Below are 23,816 nucleotides of genomic sequence, written 5' to 3' on the forward strand. Positions count from 1 at the left end.
ATAACGACAACTAAATGCTCAAGCAACATGTAAGAGCTTGAGCAAACTGCCCCTACCCTATAGTGCTGGGTGGCTGCAGCTGCAACTGGAGTCAGCGCTTACCTATCCCAGTACGCTTGTGCTGATCTGCTCAAAGTGGTTCGTCCAACAGTTTGTCAGTAGTCTGTTGGACAAAGTCATTAAAAATTGATTGAAGGATGCTGGAATGCAATATAATCTTATTAATATTAATTAAGCACATATTGAGTGCTTATTGTATGATGGAATTGTCCCTCAGCCTCACATGAATATTATTTCTCATAAAACCTCACATATTTCCTTGTTAATCTCACTTTACAGATAAGGAGACAGACAATTAGGTCTTCTCTCTTTTGGGGGAGCTCATTATCAATGATGGGAAGTTATAAGGAAAAAGATATTGATTCATCATGAGAAAACATTTTTCTGAGGGTCAGCAAAGAAGAAGATGAACACTGAAGAAGGTGATCATTGTTCAAGTGAGACAAGACCTGGGTTGTGCGGAGTCAGCATCCCTGTCCTAGAGAAGGCACGTGTAGAGCTGCGTACTGGGTGAGGCGGCGCGGCCGCGCAGGGAACGCGGATGCTGGGCCGTTGGGCTGTGCTCAGGCCCGGTGGGGCTTTCTCCTAAGGGCAGTGGACCATCATTGACAGATTTTATGTTGGAGAGTGGGGTGCTCTCGTAGTTCACTTTTGTCTTGTAGAATGCTTGGAAACATTTAGAAGGCTTGGCAGGAGGTGATGTGATGAGTCAGAGTAGGGTGGCTGCGAGGTGTAGCAGTGTTCAATTTTCAAGTGGTTTTCAGGCCCAGGCTTGTGGCTCAGTAGCCGTGTCAGTTTGAATGACGCACTCAAGGAAGTGAAACAATTTATCTAATCAGTTGAAGCAGTGATGTACCCAATTCCCAGGACTGTTGTGGAGATCCAGTGAGATAACGTTTGCAGTGTGCAGCATGGTCCCAGCACAGAGTCAGTGCTGAGAGAGTGCCAGTGAGTATCTGGTAGGTCAGGTGTGGGTGGTGGGACTCGGTGTCTGAGGATATCTGGGCTCTGAAGGAGGGGTCCATTCACATCTGTGAGTGATGGGTCTGAGTTGGGAGAGGCACGGAGAACTTAGCCCCGGACCAGAGGCCCTGGGCAGGACGGCTATTGGAGGAGCACTGTGAAGTCAGCTCTTTGCAGGTGGAGTTGGAGGTGCCCTTGTGACATCTAAGTGCAGTGTCACGAGCTGAAAGAGGAGGTCTGGGCCCAGGCTGTGCATTTTCGAATAATGTCAACTCCTGAGGACACCGAAGTATTGATCACTGAACGGAAGTCATACTTTACAGGACAAATGAATAGTAGTATCACCTCTGTCATCAAAGCTCACGTCTATTTATTCATCACTCAGTTTGCTAATTGGGTACTTACAGAGCTCACTTCACCGTCCTCCCGTGGGCTCAGGCTCCACAGAAAAGAGCTGGTGTGTCTTCCTCTTTTCCAGAAGAAGACACATTTAGCTTGTAGCCTTCTGTACCTCGCCAGACTTAGGATATTAGTTTGTTGGTTTAATTGTATTTTCTGTTGGCCATGTCCTGACAGGAGAGAAATTTTACCTCATGGTCATGTTTCAATTAGCTGTTACTGATAATTGCTGATCTGATACATAGTGTATGTATTATATTAACTTTGTAGAGTAGTTATCATTTTTCTGTCTTTGCCCTTTAATTTTGATTGCCCCTTCAGTGTTCTATCCTTTTTGGGGCCTTATTTTTTTTTAATTAAAAAATGTCTGTTAACAGTTAAGAAAACAAAAACAAAGAAAAAATGCACATGGGAGCTAAATTTAGAAAATGTCTAGTGTGTTTTCTATCTCGGCAATGGAGGGTTCTAGAAACTCGTGAAAACTTTCATTACATAAGTTCCTTAAAATGCTGATTAAGAAATAAAACCTTCCTTCCTCATCTTTCAAGCTGCACAACTAATTGTCAAGAAAGTGAGGGGAAATTCTCAGAAGCCAAGACAAATGAGAAAGCAGGGTTTCTGGGAGATATGCGAGCCTTAGAATCCCTGGGGTGCTGGTTCGATCCTGAACTGATTTTCAGTTGCCTTGACAGGAGGGCAGGATGTGAGCCCCAGGCCTCTGACACTAGGAGTTGGATGGGGGATCATATTATGGGCCAAGCCCATCCTGAGGATCTTGGTTTACTAAAGGGTGAAATAGGAAATAAAAGAATTCCTCAAGGCAAGAAAATAAGGAAAGTCAATTTTGTTGGAAGAGGGGAAAAATAACAAATCCAAAGTAAGGATATAGTTTAAAGTTGTTCTGGCATTAGAGTGACCACAAACACCTGGCAGAAAAGCACAGCTACTCCTTGATTGATAAGTTGTGTTTTGAATGAATCAGTGAACAGCCATTCTGAAAAAGGCCTCCAGAGTCTTGTGGATCAAGATACTGGACAGCAAACACCTCCCTTCCAAGGTCTCATTCAAATAACCAGAAAGGTTTTAAAGGAAAGAAGCCATGATCATAGTTCTATTTATTAACATTTCTATATGCTACGAATTCAGAGGTGACTATGTAGTTGTCTCCTCTATTTTGGACCTTACTTTCTCTTTGGGGATACAAAATGACATAGTTGGTAATCTTGGTGGAGGGAGGTGTTAGTCTGTTGCACTTAGCCAGGAGAGGAGATTAAGAAAACAGTGAAGGGTGGGTGAAATTTTTAGCTGAGGACAGTCTTGTTCACTTGGCTTTTAATTGCAGGCTCAATGAGCTGTCACTGGAGGGAATAGATCTTACAGAGGATGGAATTAGCTCAGGCCTCATTGGAATGGACAAATGAACCTGGAGAAAGACAGTCAAATCTGTGCAGACATTAAAGTTCACTTGAACGTGCTGCATCCCTGAGCCAAAGATAGGACAAATATGCAGCAATTCTTGAGGACAGAAGAGTGGTTTTTAAGGTTCTCCAAGAATGTATCCCATGGAACCGAGATGGCCAGTTGTCAAACTGAGACTTTGTTCTTTGGACGGTGTACCCAGCAAGGGTATTGGCCTTTTATATGTTTCCATTTGTCTTTAATACATGTCTGTTGATGAGGACATGGGCACAAATGTTTGACACCTTGTCGAGGCAATTTTGGATACCTGCCTAGAAGCACGGGCACAGTTGTGGCTGCTTCATACATCTTGCAGCCCATCCCTTTCCCCGGCTCCGTGATCACGGCAGAGTGGTTCCTTGTTGACCTGTCCGTTTCCTCTGTGACATCATAACCCATGAAAAGACCGGAGCATATTAACTTGGCTTTGTTAAAGTCAAAGAAACAGATCAAATATGGAGTCAGATTTGTTCTTTCCTATTTCAGTAGTACCATGGAGATGGCAGTTTGGGCAGCTTTTTGTAGTGTCCTGGAGGCTTTCTCTCTCAGCTTCTGGGCACCTCTATTGAAAACCCTTCATTGCTGTCTGGCCTGCTGGTAATGCACACTGCCTGTTTTGCCCTGAAGATGTGTTCTGTTTATAAACTCATCTCTACTCCTTGGAAAACAACTCAAGAAAAACTCAGTTGGTTTTCCACCAGCCATGGGCAGGGGTGAGGTATACCATGTTATTATTTCATAAAATAATAGTAGTAATAGTAATAGTACTAGAAATAATAATAGTATTATAATAATAATAATAATATAAAAGAAGTCTTAAAACAGGACTGAGCACATTGGAGAGAGTCAATAAATGCTTTCTGGCTTAAATCAAAAGTGATGACTTAGTGATTCCATGGCTGCTGTATTTGCTAAGCTAGTTACTCCTTTGCTCCATTACACATTATTTTAACTGAAAAAGAAATGCAAGCAAATGGTTAAAAAAAAAACTCAAACAGAGCACAAAAATACACAAGTGAAAGAAGTTTTCCCTCATCCTCTGTTCTTTCAGCCCTGTCTGGAGATGCCACTGTTTACTATCTTTTGGGTGCTTTTCCAGATATGCTTTGCACATTCCCACCTATGCATGTAAATTCCTTTAAAATTTTAGTTATTTTTAACTTAAAGAGATTTAAATCCTCAAGTGGCTTCTGCCCGGGTAATAGAACAGAACAAATCTGACTCCATATTAGATCTGTTCCTTTGAATTTAACCCTATGCTCTGTCTCCTAGGCTTCATCTTGCTTGTAAAAAATTGTTGCCTAGAGCCTGAAATACACAGGAGAGCTTATTCTGAAGCTCTGACCTTTAAGGATATTGAACACTTTTTCATTCATTAAAAGATAGCAAATTGCAGAATAGAAAATAACGTTTGTTTTGTTGGAGATTTACAGGGATCTGACCCACGCAGATAGCTGTAAGAACAAAGGATTCTAACAAGAAGGAATTCCTACACTAAGAAGTTTGCAACAACCAAGCGCGTAGGGAAGGAGCCTGAATTGTGACTTGGGGAGATGGTTTTCCAGAACATTAGTTTGCCAACTAGGTCTACAGAAACTTGCTATTCCAAGCCCCAACATCTGGTTTCCAAACTTATTGGCCTGTCCTGCACTGGGGAGAATGAATTTGGACTTGGTAACACTCCTATCTACCTAGAAAGCTGGGCACTGGAGCTGAGTGTTATGGAAACAGGCCAGCCAAGAAACAAGCACCAATCGGAGTGCTGGAGTACTCAGAATTATTATGCCGGCGGGCTCAGAGGGGCTTCTGCTCCGAAGTTCTGAGCACCTCCAAGACGTGCACATGAGGTTTTAAATACTTCAATACAACTAAGGGGATATTAGCCAATAAGACTTAAAGAACAAAAAGCAAGGAATCAGTACACTGGAGCTTATCAATTTGTAATAGATCACGTTACTGACACTTGTTGAGCTTGGAATTACGAGTTAGGTTGTTAGGCCAATAAACTGACACTAAACTTCAGATTTACGAGATAGCCCAGCAGAACTTAGATCAGTAAACCGACACTTATCACACTTAGATTTGTGACTTAGCTTGTTAGCCCAGCTGGACTTTTCCTTCACATGAGGACAGCTCTCCCACCCCCAGGAAACCACTGTGAGCCCTTGATGTTTCCACTAGGGTGGGGTATGGTTTACCCAGGAGGGATGGGGACTATGCACCAACACTCAGGCAGTCTGCTCTGTCTGGGGCTCTGATCTTGTACCACACCTCTCCCCGCCAGCCCAACACCTGGGACAGTGGAGCTAAGGCAGTGATCCTTCCTGCTTGTTTCCCAGCGTGTAAAAGGGGAATATGTGCTCTTCCCAAGGAAGTTCTGAGCGACAACACCTGCGGGTGCTTGGTTCTCAGAGCAACAGAAAACCCAGCTCCGCATGGGGGCAACGGGTGTGATCCCCGTAGTGTTTCTGCAGAAGCATCTAATGGAGGGCTGGATCAGGGAGGTAAAACATGAGCTGCGGGACTTGAACGGTTACAGAAGGGTACAGAGGTAGGTCTGCCATCTCAGGGTGCCCTAGAGGTAAAGCTTTTTCTCTCCAACTCCGCTACGACACTCCCCTATCCAGACCCATCCCTTCTCTGCTCTTCCTGTCCATCTGTATCCCTCCACTTTTCCCCTCTTCTCCACCCGCTCCCATCTTCTCCCTCCCTCGCTGTCCCACCTTCTCTCGCAGAATCCAGAGAGGATCCATGTCCGTCCTGCGCATGCGCTGTCGGTGCCTGGTGGTCCGCTGGTTCGAAGCTCCATGTCCGAGCCGGGGATTGGCCCCAAATGCTTCTCAACTCTGTCGCCCGTTAGGCCTTTGGTTCCTGCCTGGGGCCGGGGCTTCTGGCTGTGGAAGTGCAAGGTGGGGGGCTCCCGGGAAAGGGTTCAGGCGGCTTCGGGAGGGTGATCCGCCTTTCACAGCCCCCAAGGGCGCCAGTCAGCCCGTGTTCAGCTGAATTTCTCTGGCCAGACCCTTCTGACAGCACCACCTGCCCCGGCGCCCCGGCCACAGCTGTCCAGGTCCAGGTGTGCGCCTGCCACCTCTCACGCAGCCGGGATCCCCTCAGTCCACGGCTGGCGTCCCCTTCCCCTCTCCCGCCCGCGAGTCCTCTCCTCCCGGGCTTCCTCTCCTCGGCCGCCTGCCCGTCCCCACCAATGGGCGGGCTGTTTCCCGGGCGGGCGTGGTCTGCGGACCTGGACGGGAGCGGGCGGCTTATGCTGGTGCTGGGGCTGGCCTCCGAGCGGGGCTGCAGCCCGCACCCCCCCTTTCCCTCCCCCCTAGGGCTGCCCTCCTTTCCCTTTCACCCTCCCTCAGGACCAGCTCAGTGGCGTGTGTGCTGCTCCCCGGGCTGAGAGCCTCTGGCTGTAGCGCCCAGCTTCACCTGGTGGAGTCGGGAAAAGGGAGCATCAGTGCTGAGCAAGCTTCTGTCTCCTCCCTCAGTGTTTCTGCCGCAGGTAAGTACCTTGAACACTTTCAGGTGTTATGATGGCGGTGCTTGTTGATGTCACGTGTTTTTATAGTGAGAGGGATTAACAGTGGTGAAAGCAGGGCTTGGTTCTGTTAAAAATGAGCTGAAGGCATGAAGCTGTGATATCCTCCTTCCTTCCCTCTCCAAGGGTGAAACGTGTGACCGTCGATTTTAAAAAGACAGTTACAGTCCCTAACTAGCCCAGCCCAGCTAGTGTGTGTTAACAGGAACAGCATCACCAGAGGCCTTGGAGACCCAGGGATATTGCAGTCCTAAAGAACTCCTGGCACAGTTTGGTTTGTATTGGTTTTTTGTTTTTCTTAAATTGTGGGACAGACTAGTGGTATAAAAAGAAAAATATTTGTCAAGAAATATTTTTTCATATAACAGCGTTATTGTGATATAGTTCACACACCATGAATTCCATCCATTTAAATGGTAAAATTCAGCAGCTTTTAGCATATTCACAGTTGTGCAACCATTATTATTCCAGAACGTTTTTATCACTTCAGAAAGAGCAGTGGAAATGAATGACCTATCCACCCCTCCCCAGTGGTGGTTCTAAAGAAATTTCTTGGCTAATCTTGACCATAAATTCACTTGTTACATTCCAAGAAAAATCTGGTAGGAATTCTAATCAGAATTGCAATGAATCTGTCTATCAAAACAGGAAGAATTAACGTCTTTATGGCACAAACTTCTTCTACCCATGAATATATTTCGGACCCTATATTTTCCTCTGTCCAGAGCCTGGCCCATGGGAAGTCCTCACTACTTGTTGGGCTTGTGAATGATGAGATTCTATACATCGTTAGTTGCAGCTGTAGCCTTTCACAGAAGAGAAAAGAAACCTCAGTGAAACAAGTGACTCTCTGATGGTCAGAAAGAGTGACAGCCATTGCTGGAGTGATCCAGTGGACTTGGTGTTTGCAACCAGAATTCTCCACCACCTACAGCTAAGGGGATTAGAGTGTTCTTTTATTTTTTCTTAATGGCGTTGCTTTTATTTTTACTTATTTTTTAAATTATTTTTTATTTAAGTGTAGTCAATTTACAATGTTAGTTTCAGGTGTACAGCAGAGATTCAGTTATAAACATATGCATATGTATATACATATGTTTTAGATTGTTTTTAGTATAACTCATTACAAGAAATTGAATATAGTTCCCTGTGTTATATAGCAGGTCCTTGTCATTTATTTTATATTTACTAATTTGTATCTGTTAATCCCTCCTTTCCTGCCTGCTAAATACAGTTTGCTTTCTATGTCCATGAGTCCATTTATAGGAGCACCATTTTTCCTAGTAATATATGCTCTTTGGCTGCTTTCAGTTTCAGTAATTCCATCTTATCTGTGGGCGCTTTTCTTCTGGTGGCCTTTATGTGGTTTGCACACGTGATAATAGAGATCTTTATTTGGGAGAACTCCAGGTCTCGTGTAGTCCCTGGTACAGAATGCCCACTGAATTGATGATTGAACTGGGAAAAAAGCACAGTAAATGCTGGAATTTCCACTATGGTTGAGAATTCCAGGTTTCAATAACCTGTTTAGACAACCTTAATATTGGCTGCACCCATACTGGTTAATTTGGTGGAAATTCATGGTATGGTGGTGTAGAGACGGGGCCTTATATTCTTCTTCTCTTTCTATTTTCTAACACTCATTCTCCTGGGCCTTCCAGATCCTCCCCCAGAAGTGCCCAGGGCTGGCTTGGTACTGCACTGAGGCAATATTTGTTAATAACGCCCTTTCCTCTTCTCCTCTGAGCCTCCGTTTCTTTCTGTGCACAATGAGCGCTTAGACTAGATAAATACTTTTCAGTTTCTTTTAAAGCCATGTTTCCTTTGAGAAACAGAAAATGCAAATATCTCCTCTCAACCCAACCCTTTAGATTTTGGTATGTCCTCCAAGGAGTGACATAGCTCTTTGTGAAAAATTGATGTGATTTTGATTGCAGGTGACACAGAAAAGACTCTTCAGAGATTTATTGCAGGGAGAGGGCAGGAAAGAGGCAGTATGTGACACTTTCTAGTGTGAGCAACGGAGCAGGGACTTGGATTTAAATACGGTGTCTGACGTGGCCTCTCTCTAATCTTGTAGAATGTGATAAACTTCTCTACCTCAGTTTCTTGATGTGTCAAGTTGGGGTGATAATATTTTAAGGCTTCTGTGAAACATTATACAAATAAGACATTTGTGTCTCGGTAGAAACAAGATCTGCTAGGGATTCAGGGATTTGTTTAAAAAAAAATTCTTGTCCATAGCACTCTGTCTGTGTGTATTTAGACGTTCCTGGAGGGTGAGGGTGAGTCTAAAGTCCATTGTGGGACAGGTGGCCCATATTTCTCCGTGTCCCAGTTTACCCCCTACTCCCCAGTCCTCTTCCTCAGTCCAGGATGAAGTTCCCTAGTAGATTTACACAGAGGTCTTGTGGAAATGGCTTTTCATTTTATTGTTTCACCAAGAAGGGCTGCCATCATGATCTCTGTGGTCAGGTTTTGAAGGGCTGCCATCATGATATCTGGTAAGAATTCTATGCAATTTGGAGTTCCAATTTAATGAAAAGAAAAAAATTACAAATAGAAAATTAGAACAAGGGTGGTGACAGGGGCTCTTTTAAGTGGACACCATTAGCTTTGTTAGCTTCAGGTGCTGTGGCCTGTTGCCACGAGGACCCATCCTCTTGCTCTGAAGTTGGAGGGACTAGTGGGCTCAGTGGGAATGTTAACTGAGTGTATCTCATGGGCTGGGCATTGTCCTATTTGTACTGTGTGTTCCTTATTTGAGACAGTGAGCTCACCTAACCTCGATAACCTCTTTAAAATATTAGACTTTTAATTTTGAGATGTAATGTAGATTCCCATGTGGTAGTAAGAGATTATATGGAGAGGGCCTATGGGCCCTTTGCCCAGTTTTCTTAATGGTTCCATCTTGCAGTGTTGGGGTACAATTCATTACTGACTCACTAACAATTTGAGGTTTGTGTTATTGCCCTTATTTCTATTCACGATTAAACTGGGGCTTCGAGAAGCACACAGGCCTGCCCAGGTCACCCACATTGTTAATGCAGAGTCGGGTGAACGTGGGCTTGGGATTTCCAGGCAGTACCATTATGATGGTTTGTGGCAGGGAGCAGCATTCACTTTGCTTGTTTATTCATTCATTCAACAAACATTTATTGAGTAAACTCTGTGGGTCAGATGCTTTCATAGAGTTATCTGATTCTTCAGCAGTACTGAGAATCAGGTAATGTTTATAATTTTTAATCTGCTCTGAGAAAATTAGCTCTGAGAGGTTATAACCCCCCCAAAGGAAGTATAACTCATAATTAGCTCTGAGAGGTTATAACCCCCCCAAAGGAAGTATAACTCACAAAGGAGGGATAGAACATGTGTACAGTCACCTCCTTTTATGCAGGTGGTACCCTATGCATTTTACATTTTCAAACATCCGTAATCCAGATATATTCTTGTAAGGCAAGGCTTTTTTTTTTTAATTGAAGTATAGTCAAGTTTACAATGTTGTGTCAATTGCAGGGTGTTTTTTGACTTTTGAATTAAAAAATACTTTTTCAGCTGGGTAATTAGGTGTATTTACTTGTTTCATTTTTAAAATGAGGTACTGGGGTTTGAACCCAGGACCTCGTACATGCTAAGCATATGCTCTACCAATGAACAGTACCCTCTACCCCAAGGCAAGTTTTCTTATCCATTATTATGAAGCTTAGGAGTTCAAATAAATTGAATAGGAATCCAGATCTTTTGATCCTACTGTGGTCCTTTTCTTTATATTCTGCTGAAGGGGGTTGGGGAAGCATTTCCTTTGTTCATTTCTTTATTCAGCATTTTTGAGCAGTGACTTTGCATCAGGGCCTTGCTAGGTGCTTGGAAATAGAAAATAAGAAATGACCTTTCTCTGCAGAGGCAGGAAGCCTAGACCAAAAGCTGGGTAATGTGATCGAGCTACAGTAGCCATATGCAGACTCTGAGGACAAACTGTACCCTTGGATTTGCTTTGGCTTCCCTTGTCTTCTGGCTGGTACACACCAGGTCACCGCAACCCAGATGGGCCCGTAGCACACAGCAGAGAATGTACCTCGATCTCCTCTCCCCTCTCGGCAGGGCCTGCAACATGAGCATCCCTGACTACGTGCAGTGTGCTGAGGACCACCAGACTCGTCCCGTTGTGGTCCAATCCATAGAGATCATCTCAGAGGAGAATTTCTTTTGCATCTATCAGCTACTCACCTCGGTTAGCCATATCAGCCCTTGTGGCTCCCAGTGGACACTCTGTATCCACTACAGGCACCGCTATGTGCCCGAGAATCGGTGGAGCGTCTTCCAGAAACACCCCAAGGTCGTGGGCCTTGTCACCATTACCGAATGTCTCTCTGCCAAGGCCTTCGAGAAGCTCCACATGCAGAGGAGCTGTATGGCACATCGCTTAATGACTCTCAGCTTTTTGTCTTTGTGCAGCATGGGGAGGTAGCCGAGCAGACGCGCACCGACGTTGCCTTCAATCTAAGAGTACTGCAGGGTGGTGGAGAAGAGGATCGAGGACTTCACTGAGTCACTCTTCATCTTGCTCAAGTCCAAGTGGCTGGATGGTGGCCCCAAGAATTCTGGGGACAAGATCCCCCTCCCCTGCATCCCGTTTGAGAAGGAGGACTTCATGGGACTGGACACAGACAGCAGGTAAGTTTACCTGGAGGCCAGTCCACCTTGGCTGTGTGCTGGATTGCTTCCCTACATCCAGAAAGGGATCAGCAAGGAAGAAGTCAATCTTGTAGCCAAGGGGGGAGGGAGGTGCAGCCCGCCGGTTTCCAGACATTTCAAAGTGAATCCGCCTTTATTTCAGAGAGATCCTTTTAGGGTTAGTGTGGACACTTACTCCCGCTTTACAGCCAGGAACATGGTGGAACCCCTGGAGTTGCTGTCCAATAAAGTAGCCAACGCCACTGATGCTAGGAGCACTGGGGAGGAGGCTGGACTCAGCTGAGATGTGCTGTAGGTCAAATGCACATCAGACGCTGAGGCTTGTCTAGTAAAAGTACATAAACTATCTCTTTACTTCCTATATTGAATACATGTCAAAATAATAGTATTTTACATACAGTAGATTAAGTAAGATCTGTTCTTAAAATCACATTCTAGTATTTGTTTTTTGTTTGTTGGTTTGTTTCTTTGTTTCAAATTTTAAACGTGGCAACTGGGAAACTTTCTTTACATGGCTCTCATTTCATTTCTGTTGGGCAGCCTGTCCTGGTACATGCTCATCCCTTTGCTTATAGATGAGATGCTGAGCCCCGAGAGGCAGAACGAGGCGCTGGTTGAGCTGCGGCTGGAGCCGCTGTCACCTGCCTCCCAGGCCCAGCACCTTTTCAGCTCAGGCCGTCTCTTCCTGCCCGACAGCCACCATGCCAAGTTAGGACATCAGAAACACCGCCAGGGACTTCCTAATGAACTCCTTATGCAGGGAAAGGCGTATCACGGTGTATGGGACAGAGCAGGGAAATGTTCATTCCCACTTTGTCCCTGTGATTAAGTCAATGGCCCCACTTTGCCTCGGAAGTACAGATGAGCTCTTCTGGGCTGCCTAACCCCCACCTTCTGCTCTGTTTCCCCATATATCTATCGTGTTGTCCCTCGGGCTGAAGAGGGTGAGATGCCTTTGCCGAGACGTGGAAACCTTTGCTGGGGTGAGTGAGGGAAGCTGTGTCCCCCCGGCCTACGGCCTCGGTCCTTGAGTCTGGAGAGGGCTCATGGTGGTCCCACAGGTGGCGGTCAGAAGACCTGGCATGTGCTACCGGGCCCGCTTTGGAGGTGGTGCTCTGTGATTCTTGAACTTACCTAAGATCAGATCCTACTTTCTGGTTGTTGGTAAGTTGGAGGAGAAGATGCTAGAGAATTAATAAAAAGAATGTCTAGACCAGCCCTGTGAGTGAGAAGCACAGGGGACACTAGTCCCACCTGCGAGAGCCCACCTAGCAGGCTCTGGATGAATTTTCTGTTCCTCCCCGGAAATACCTCTATGGCTTAAGGAAGAGGAGAGGCATGTCGTGGCCATGATCTGTAGTTGTCCTCACAGGGCCCTGTGATCTACATGCTCGCACTCCCCATCTGCTTCTTGGAGATGAGTTGACAAGTTTAGGAGCCTGGGCACTGCTGAGGGCATAGCTCCCAGCACCGTGCTACACAGAGTCTGGCTCTGTTCACCTCACCTGTCAACTCCTGCTGAGGCCCCAGACATTAGTCAAGGTAGGTGCATCAGCGAAACCTAAGCAGGGACCACCTTCTCCCCCTGGACAGACTGGTGAGTGAGCAGTGGAAGCCTGGAGCCCTGCCCCAGCCCCCACGCCAGTGCCACTTCTTTTGTCATAGGAGGCACTGGTGACATTTTTGCTCAACAAATGATTGTCTCTGAGTCTGCAGCCCCACCAGAGAATGCCAGCTTGTTTTTGCCTTTTGATGTCTGCCCTTGGGACTTGGCGGAGTAGCTGGATGTGTACTTAGCCCACAGTGGTTCAGCGCATTGAACCTGCCTCCTTGTGGGTCTGTCTATTGTGGTACCATAAGGGCTCAGCCAGCATCTGAACGTCATTGAGATAACGCGGCCAGTGAGCTAGGGTCAAGCACATTCTCCTCCAGTCACTTTTACTCCATTGTTTCTTTTACTATTCCACAGTCATTAATTTTCTAAACAATGCTTTGGTGCAGGAGCAGAGCCTCATTCTCTCCTGCTACTCTTGGTGGAAGTGAGTAAAACGGTCCAGACTGAAATGCGACAAAAATTTGTAGCTCAAAAGCTGCCTAGACGCTTGTAGGTGGAATTTGGGTTAGGGGAGCTGAACACGTTGTGGTCCCCCGGCAGCGCCGCTCCCCTCAGGCCCCTGCTTTCCCTTGAGCAGGAGGTGAGGTTGGGCCTCACCATCCCCGTGTCCCTGGCCTCACACACTCACATAAATTCTTGTACATGCAGTCAAAATCATTTTTGTTCTTGTGTGATTCTAATTTTCTCTTGTTCCTCTTTTCCTTTTTCTTTACTCCTTTTTCACTTGTACTGCCCAGTGAGCATGTTGTTGCTTCTGAAAATGTGGGCTGTGCACACCCTGCATTGGAAATAGCCAGATTGCCCTCCGTACAGTCTCCATCACTTTAAAAACAACAACTTAACAGCTGTTTTGATCCATCTATTATCTTAGTCATTTTTTATTTTCTAATTTTTTGGAATATTTGCTTTGTTAGCTCATCACCCACTGGTGTTTGATACCTGTTGAAATCCTTGCTTTTGAGGAACATGTTTGGTCCTCCTTTTATTTGGTGACAAATGCACCCTTATTAAATTTGTTTGATTGTTTTGAAGAAGTAAGATGCGAATTGATTTTGTCGGCTGCTCAGGGATTCTTTTCATGGAGTATTTAAACTTGTAAGGTCAAACTCTGCAGCATTTTGCTCGATTCCTGCTTTTACACAAACGTGCTCGGCACGCGGTTCCTGGCTGTCGCTGTGTGACGTGCATGACGGCGCTTCCTGTCCGGCGGTCACTGGTGAGGAAGTGGCCGCCACGGAGGTGACAGCTGCAGCGGACGCTGTTGGAGGAAGCGGTCACCGTTTGGTTCTTTAATTTTTTTTTTTTTTGCATTCAACTTCCCCGTGCCATTTACTTTACTTTGCCTTCATAAAGGGGCAGAATTGGGTCTAAAATCCATGACACTATTTGTTCCCTTTACGAGGCTGGTTTTTCTGGGTATCAGGACAACATGACCTTCTCCTAAGTAGCTGGCTCACCTGGATCTGTTGGACACAGGGACAGCTAAAAGGGCCGTAGCTTCCTCTCTGCTCCAGCCAGTGGGCATTCAGAGCTGGGTCTGTGGTTTGCCTCAGCAGCCGTGCAGACCTCCCTGCCCCGGCCTTTACTTTTAACCCATGTTGGCAGTAAAGAGTTGAATCCGTTTCTGTTGCAGCTGACATCCACCACTGACAGCCGTGTCGTTAGTTTGTGGTAGTCAGTCTCCAACACCCCAGACAACGGTGAAGGAAGATGATTTGGCCGACCTAGGACCCTGGATTCTCACCCTCACCATGGTTCATCTCACCCGGTGGAAGGGTGTGGCCACCACCATCATGCTGACCATGAGGCCTTGTTTCTCCTTTCATGCTCTGGTCCAAATGTGGACACTTCATTTTTCACTGAATTTGTCTCTCTTGAGACAGGCCAGAATATCTGAATGAGTCCATCACATTCTGGGTGGGGAACAGAACAGAAGTAAGTGTCGCAAGTAGATGGAGTCTAGGCTGTCCGGGTTGGCAAATGCAGGCTGGGATCTGTGATGGCTGGGCTGTACACTGGACACAGGCCTTTCCCGTGGCTCCTGAGAGCCCATGAGTTGAAGTGATAACAGCCTTGCGTGGATTCCCCCATCCTCATCTGCTCATTGGCAAGTGTGTCTGCTAATTAGGAGCTCCCCCAGACCTCGGGCCCTTCAAAGCTCAGACCATGGGAGAACCTTGAGTCCCTTCTCCTGGACATCCTGTGTGAGAATCCACTGCCTTCTGAGGTGAACAGCGGCAGGAGATGCCTCCCCCTCCAGGGAGCACCCTACGGAGGACTGTTAGTGCACCATGCTGTGAGCTTGTGTGTTTCCGGCCATGGTCCCTACAGAACTACAGTTGAGATGGGCTTATTGATGGAAATAACAGGACTGATTCCAGGGCAGGGCCTGGGGGAGGGAACAGTGGAAATTGAATGTGACCTCAGACACCTCGGTGGGTGCTGGGGCTGTTACTAAAATGGGGAGTCTGGGAGATACCTGCCAGGAATGGAATTCTAGAGTAAATGGTGGACATGAGGCATTTTTAAGATGCCATTTGTCATCCAAATTAGGACTTCAAAGAGGCACTCGGGTCGATGAGCCTGGGGCTCAGGTGAAGGAGCCGGACTAGAGATACACGTTGGGAGTCGTCATTCTTAGCTGGTGTTCACAGCCTTGCATGTGAATTAGATCATCTCGAGAGCTGCAGACTGAGGCTGAGGGGTGGCAGGGCTGTGTCTTGGTTGGAGGAAAGCCCAGACCATACAGCTTTGGTGTGTCAGTCAGTGACGTTTGCCATTTTCAAAGCAATGCCAGTTATCCTTAAGGGGCCAGGGGCTGGGCAGGGCCAGCCAGGAAGAAATCTGAAGGGAGGGTCGTGGCCACGTGTGCGTCTTGGGAAGGTGCAGAGTCTGCAGGGTACGGGAGGGTAGACTCCTCAGATGCTAGAGTTGCAGTGAGGAATGGGGAGAAGTTAGTCACAATCACCTGTGAGGGAGGGAGGGAGGTCTAGGGAGCCCCACCTTACCGGACTCACTTTCCCATGAACAGAAGGCAGTCAGACAGAGGATCTGAGGTGAGAAGGGATGGGCACTGGGAGGGGAGCCAACCTGGAGAATGGTGCTTGCAAAATTCTGGAATAGTCTCCCTGAAAAATAGAGTTAAAAATACCCAGACTCTTAAGAACATTGTTAGTGACTTGGGAGGAGGCAGTTGTTTTTCTGGCCTCCTAAGGGTAAGGCATGTATCCAGGGATACACAGAAGATATGGGCAGTCTGTTCCGGGGGCTTGATCGTTACCGGGGGAACAGTGCAAGTTTAAAGGGGGAAAAGGGCAGCCGAGGGAAACTAGCCAGGCCCCGTGTCAGGTACCAGTCGGCCGCCCTACTTGCTTGTTGCATTCACATCCATGCCTCCCAGGTGGGCGCTGACAGCCCCCTTTTGGGGATTGCAAAGCCTTCTCAGAGGGGTTAAAGAATTGGTCCATTTAGTGACTAGTAAATGATGTAGCAGGATTCAAGCAGGGCCTTGTCAGAATTCAAGGGCATGTTCTCTCTACTGTTTCCAGTACTTCCCTGTTATACCTGGAATGGTGAAGTGGGTCAGTTTTGGAGCCTTTCAGAAAAAGTATGATTTAAGCGCCTCTGGACTGGTTCACAAAGCTCAGCATTCTTTGATGGTTCTGAAGCACGCAGTGATTTTCGCCCCAGAGAGGTAACGTCTAACTCCTTTGATGATGACGTGGTTGCAAATGGTGTACAGGTGCAAAACCAGACTTTGCAGCTTCTGAAGGGAAACTCTCCAGTTCTCCCTTGGTCGGCTTTCTTCCTCGGGATGTATCTGTGCTGCAGCATAGGCCTGAGCTTTCCATATGGAGTGAGAGTTTAATATCCGATGTTAGCATAAAACGGTCAGATGAAGAAAATCGACGTTGACAATTTATTTTTGGGTTTCATTAGTCAAAATATACTATCAGTTAATGGCCCATATAGCAAATGAAATTGAGTACAGGACATTGCATTTCTTACTTTCTATTTAGAGTTCTCTTACAGAATAATGTTGCCTGCTTTGGAACATCAGCTCCACCACTCACGGCACCTATCAGTGTGTTGGTGTGATTACATTTACAGAGTGAATGTAATCTGGGCTTCCTCAGCCCCAAACACTTCAGTGCAGAATCACGGGCTGTAGACGTCTGTTAGTCACGCAAATACTTCTAAAATTATATGATTCCAGAAAAGAAAGAAGAGAGAGAGAGAGATTGCCTTTATCAAATTTCCTTTCAGTTCTAAATGAAAACTGTTGTTGAGCAGCTCTGGTTTCCTTTGGATAAGAATATATACATTTCTTTGCATGTAACCTGGGTTTTGGGCTAGAACACCAAGTTCTTGCTGTCCACAAGCCACAAAAATAGTAGCCAAATTGCACACGTGTGAAATAGTTTATACCTTTTTCTGAGAAAGTATCCTTGAATTTGGGACTTGGGCTGTGATTTCTGCTTTTTGCTTCCCCCACCTGTCTTGTAATCTCTCACTCCTTCCCACGTGGTTCCCAAGTGTTCGTGGTCTCAAAGGAGCGGGCAAACACCCAGTTGGTCACCATGTACTGCTGCTATAGATAGAGCCCAGACAAGACCTAAAGGACATTATCAGAGAGGACTTCCTGGAAGAAATGGGCTGTACATTCAGTTGTGAGGACAGAGTAAGAGTCAGCCAGGAGAAGGAGTCAAGAATGTGTCTCAGATCGCAGGGGCAGCCCGGGCAGAGGCCTGGAGGCTTTTGGCGTGGGGACCCGGGGAGAGTGCCCTGTGCGGTCCAGGGTGGAGGGAGCCCCTGCTGGGGAGGACACTGGAGAGAGTCCGGGGTGTAGGGCTTTGGAAGAAGTTGAGTTTTACTAGAACTGACACAGTAGGCAGTGAAGGGTGTCAACAGAAGTGACCTTCAGGAAAGGTACTTCTGGTTTTGCTTCTGATATACTACAGACAAAAGGGTCGGGACGGGCGAGAGCAGGTATGTCTGTCCTTTTGAGATCCAACCCGTCATTCATTTATTCATAACACGTGCACTTCAGTGAGTCTAGGGGAGAGAGAGTGTAGCCACATAAATAAGCAAAATGTATTTGCTTCTTGAGAGCTTAGCGTTGTCAGTTAGCCTAGAATGTTCTAGGAAGAGAGGAACAAATTGTGGAGGTTGGAGGGAGGGAAGGCTTCCTTGGGAAACAGTCAAAATGAACCTGGAGGCAAGTGGGAAGTAGGAGCAGGTCAGGGGGCTCCTGAGGTCACTGGGGACCTATGTACTGAGATGAGGCTGGGCGAGCAGGGTCTGGGGTGGGGCTAGAACTCTACCAGGGAGCCTCTGAACTGTTTGAAGTGGGGTTGATGTAATCAAATTTGTGCTTTGGGAAGGCTGTCGTGGCTTTGTGTGTGTGTGTAGCGGGGAAGAGTTGGAGGGTGCCACCAACTGGGGGATCATTTGAAGACCATTCACAGGCTGGGATATGGGCTTCGGGGCTACTTGGGGACGGCAGGGGCAGTGTGGATGCCGGCTTTTCTTATGGGGGACTTGTTAGCGGGGCTGCCCTAGAGGCACCTTGTGGCTGGAAGAAAACTGATGGAGGCTGCCAGGTGGACATTCCTCTTCTCTCTTTCCATGCCTAGTGTGATTATCTTAGCTCAGCCAACATTTGGAACAAAAGAGCTAATCTCCAGGGTTGCCCAGGCCTTTGTAGAGCTCCTTCGAGTGAGATCTGATAGGATTTAGGTTTGTGTTCAGATCTGGATGTTCACTTAGCTAGAAACGTCCTGTCATTTCGATTTCCATAGGGGTTTTTATTCCTGATAAAGATTGCTTTCTTGGTGAGAGGAAAATTATTACAGCTGTTGTCTTTTTCAAAAAAAATCATATGTTTTAAGAGCTTTAATATTCAAAAGAATAGGAATATATAAAATATTTAAGGAAGTCTTTGGTGTGGTTTCTTTGCTTTCTGAGCTAATGTGGACTTAGAGCCTTTGTATTACTTAATAGCACATCCTTGTCAGTATTTAAAGAGCTGTTAGTGAGCACCCCAGGCCCCACCTCTCAAAGAATCGTTAAAGTTTGCTCTGAAATAGTGAGGTCATAAACGTCTTGTTTTCAGAAATCAAAAGGTTTTAAATACGCACCATAGCTCCATTTATAAAATAATAATAAGTTCAAAATTAAGAAAATGGAGGATAATTGATTTTTTTTAAAGCCTAAACATAAACTTTCTTGTGCTAATTTTGCAACTGGAAATTTTGAAAAGAAAAATCCTACTGCAATATCATCTACGTGGTATATATATATGAGTTTCACGTTTGAAAAGTAACTGCGCAGTGGTTTTCAAAGTCAGGAGCATTCCAGCTCAAATACTGGCAGTGGTGGCTGCTGGTTTTCAATGGAAGAGCCTAAATTTGCCTTCTTAGCTTTTTTTTTTTTTTGTACTGAGAAGGTTGAGTAGTGCTTTGCCAGCATGATTTTCGGGAAATTTGAGGGCAGATGTCGTGTTCCAGCAGTGAGATATTTCCATGCATTTTATTTTCTGGACATCACCAGGGCACATGTGGGGTTTGTGCCTGCAGGCTGGAATGCTGCAGGACTCCCTAATCCATCACCATTATGTCCTGGTGCTGCTCCGGTCAGTGAATGATTTTCTGTGACTTGGAGGTAATGTGGTCTGATGGTGATGATCAGACGTGCAGTTAAATGCTATTAATTGAAATAAGAGTAACCTAGAAACATTGCTCTAACAATACAGGATGAGGGAGGAGGATTGGCTGAGCTGCTTGCAGTGGGATGTCTTCTCAGGTGACTCCCTCACCGTGATTCCTGCCAATATCCGCCCCAGCCCTGCACGGTAGTCCTGCCGAAGCAAGCAAGCACTTTGCTCAGAAACGCACTGAATTTCCTTGCGCCTCTGTTTGTTGGCTTTTTTTTGAAAACACATTTTGCCCTTTGCTTAAATGCCATCCATGCTAGTCACCCCTTACACTCATTCTTCTGGACCTCGTCCATACATAGCTGCTGAATGGATGAACAGAATGTAGTATCTCCATGTAGTGGAACATTATTCACACGTAAGAGTGAATAAAAAAGAAAAAAAAAAAGAGGAAAATGAAAAATGCCACCTGTTTTGGGAAGTCCACCCTGACTGTTCAACCCACACTTTTCCCTTTGAAACACAATCACTTATGCTCCACTCTACTCTTTTTGATAGTACTTACCACCTTCTAATAATCTTTAACGTTTCCAAAAAAAATAAAAAATAAAGAGATGCTGATGCCACTTCAAAATATACAAGCCTTGCTAACAGCATGTTAATTGAAAGGAAGCAGACACAAACGGCCAGATATTGTTGATTTCAGTGATCTGAAAAGCCCAGAAAAGGCACATGCAGAGGCAGAGAGCAGGTGATGGTTGGAAGGGGCTGGGTGGAGGGGGATTACGGAGTGAATGCTAGTGATAGGGGGATTCTTTTGGGCTGATGAAGTGTTCTGGAAATAGAAGGTGTTGAGGGCTGCACAACCGTGATTGTGCAGAAGACTGCTGAGCGCTGTGTCTGGGAGTGCCTGTTGTTGGGGCATCTTTATTTTGTTCACATCCTGCAATGTGAAGGGCCATCTTCTGCTGTGGTCATTCTACTCCTGTGAGTGGTGAGGGTCAGGACTTTGTAGAGTCCTGTTTCTTTTCTCCCTCTGGCTGAGTGTAGGCAAAAAAATTTAAGCCTGAGAAAGTGCTCCATCTACAGAAATGTCTTTCAGTTTTGCCTGGTGTAAAAATCTTGAGAGCTTTTAACCGTTGAGGCTAGTCTGTGGGGGTAAATAGCCTATGAAGCCTGGGTGAGCCCGGGAAGAGCCGCGCTTCCCTCCCAGACACGGGTGGGGATTTCACCCCCTTTCAGGCAGTGAAGGGCCCAGACCCGTGGGCAGACTTGACAATCGTGAATATTTACGTGTATCCGCTGCTTCATCTTGGATATTAATTTCAAGCTGAGTCAGTTTGTGACGGCAGCCTCATCCTACATCAGGAATTTATAGTATCTGCTCTTTGAGGTGAAGACCTGACAGACTTGATTATTTAACAGTCTGCTTTGAGTTGATATCTCAGATTCCTTTGTCAAAAGCAAAACAGCAGAAATACAGACGTCCTTTAATTCCAATGTGGCCTGGAACGGGTTTAGTGTCTGTGCCTCAGTGGCCTTATCTGCGGGTGGGGAAGATGATAACAGTGCTTCCCTCAGAGGAGCTGGTGAGGGGAGAGTGAGAAGCACAAATGGAGGACTTACACGAGATGCTCATAAATGACCGAATTTAGTGCTCTCCGCCTGGTGAGGCCTTAGGGGTAGAGATGTCAGAACAGAGCAGTCCTAGCCGGAGCTCGATACGTGATGGTAGCTGTTATGATCAGTATCACCACTGTGGGTTATCAGGTAGTTTTAAGACTTGGTAATATGATTTCATGAATAATGTTAAAAGACTAGACATCTCAGATCCAGTTTACATAGTCCTCAAGATTTCTTCTGAGAATTGGATGGTTTCTTCCCTATCTTAAATCTGAGATGAGTCTCTAAAAATTTCCGTATTCCTCCATCCTTTTGCTTTAATTCTCTATTTCTTAAAAAACAAAGTTTTTAGATGGAGTTACTGGGGACTGAATTGAGGGCCTCATGCATTCTAAGCACATACTCTCCCAAATGAGGTATAATCTCTTCCCTGATTTTTTTTTTAAATTTACATCTTAATTTTCAGAGGTTAGAGGCCTCTAATTATTTTTCTGGAGACTTGTCCATGAACCTGTAAATCTACAATTAATGGACAAAATTTGGTTTATTAAAAAAAAATCTATAGAATATTCTACAGTCCACCCAAAAGGAAATACTCATGGACTTAAAATGTTTCTCCTTTAAGGTGATTTCTCCTGTTTGGTCGAGCTTAATTTGTTAACAGCCATCCTCATCATCATAATGACCAAACTCGCTGTGAGTGGACGCCTAACTGAGGCTAAAATGCTTTGCTCATATTTTACTTCATAGCAAGTGTTTGATTGTAGGTATCAGTGTCTCCTTTTTTGTAGCTGAGGGATTGAGAGATGGGTCAGCTTGCCCCAAATGACACGCAGCTGGCAGTGGCTAGCTCGATGCTGGAATCCAGGCTGCACAGGATGAATTCTCAATTGCTCCTCTAATCAGCTTCCCGTTGAGTGTTTTCCCGAACTCCTGTGAGCCCATAAATGACCGATTTTAGCTATCTCAGCCTGATGAGGTCTTCAAAGGAGAGACACCAGTGAGAATGAGAGGCAGAGTGGCATAAATTAAAATTGTACATTTTCACAAATGTTTTATTCTCAGGTAATGACTGTAAAGGAAATAGTTTTTTAATTTAGTGCTTTGTGAGAACTAAAAACAAAACATTTAAAATAACTATTGTGCAAGAGAGAAGTGGTCTTTGAAAGTCCAACTGTTGCTAATGATGTTACTTGTTTTTTCTAGTGGTGCTTATTTACTGAAAAATTTCCAAACACTGAATTTGTTTTATGTAGTCTTAGTATGAAAGAAAACTTTGTCAGTGAGTATTGTAAGTAAAATCCTTACTCTTTTCTTTCCTGATGATGAATATCTTAGTTCTTTACATGGCTTAAGTATATTTCGTCATTTGTGAAATTTGAGTAATATGGTTTACCTTGTCTGACTGTGAGAGCTGGACGCCTTGTATACAAAGCACCGTAGAGGTGCTTAATAAAAATGTGCTTTCACAGTGACTGATAGTTTAGAAGTATCAACTCTGAATACTAAAAAGGGTAGCTTATTTCTGATGCATATTCAATATGTGTATATATGATATACATTAATATGGCTTCAAGTAACTAGGATTTTTTTTTTAAGTGCAGTATGAAGCTTTAATGAAATCTGTGTCATTCTAGTGAGACAGGGACTACTTAAATTGCCTTAAGCAGACGACCTTGAAGATTATTTACACAGAATGTAAGCTCAGAATTCATGTTGCCGTGTAACCATCCATCAGACATTTAATTTCTCGGGATTCTGACCAGAACCATTAAGTTTAGAAAAATCCACATTGATTATTATCAGGGAATAAGCTTCTCTCTTTTGTGACTAAAGAAAATTTTGATTTTTTTCTGCACTCTTCAGGTTTTAAAATTTCAAAATTTTGATTTGACATGTCACTTTTTTAATAGAGAGAATAAAGCTCATGCTGTTTTAATATGTAAATAAATGTTTTTGTATTTCAATACCCTTCTATGATTTCCTGGCTCTTTGAGAAGTATTTTGCAAGATACTTAGATTACCTACTGTTGGAAAAATACAGACGTGACTTTTATGAATATAGGCGTAGTACAGTTCTGTTGGTTTTTACTACAGTGCAAGACATGAGACCTAGGAGAGCTTTGCTGCTGATTGCCAGGAGGACAGATCTCAGGTCTCAGTCTCCCCTGGTGTAAAATGAAGTGGCTGGACTGGATTCTTTCCTCTTCTAAGATGAGCTTCCATGAGCCTATGTCTTTTGTTTATATTTAGGAGTATTAGCAATATCAGATTAAATACTGAATACCCCTCCATCCCCCCGAAGCAAAGTGCAGTATATGCTACATAAGCTTCTAGTTATCTGATTCTCGTTTCTCATCTTACAGTCAATTTTTGTGTTGCATGTTTCCCGGCAACCTGGAAGGTCTTTTTAGCCATAGGTGGCGCTGTTGCAACTTTTTACAGTCTTAATTTTTCTGTTTGTAAAATAAGGCTTAAACAATGTGATTTTATTTTGATTCCTTTGCTTAATGCTTCAGAATAGCACAACGTCCATTATGTCTTTCTACCTGGAAAATTTTTTCTGCTTATATCATAGTTTTATTCTTTTATCTCGCTGTGAACATTTCAGACTTGCTGTGCAAACAATGGCAAAATCGGGCTTTTCTTCTAGTGTTAGAAACCAGTGAGCCGGGATATTTTAAAACAGCTAGAAGCTGCCTCTGGAGCACCATAAAGCTGAAAAGTGTGTTGAGTTCCCTGAGTATTGACCCCGCCGCTGTGTGTTAATTGGTGGGAGTTGATTTGGTACATATATGATGGGGTGTAGT

The sequence above is a fragment of the Vicugna pacos genome, chromosome 10 (assembly GCF_048564905.1).
Source record: "Vicugna pacos chromosome 10, VicPac4, whole genome shotgun sequence".
NCBI classification, from domain to species: Eukaryota; Metazoa; Chordata; class Mammalia; order Artiodactyla; family Camelidae; genus Vicugna; species Vicugna pacos.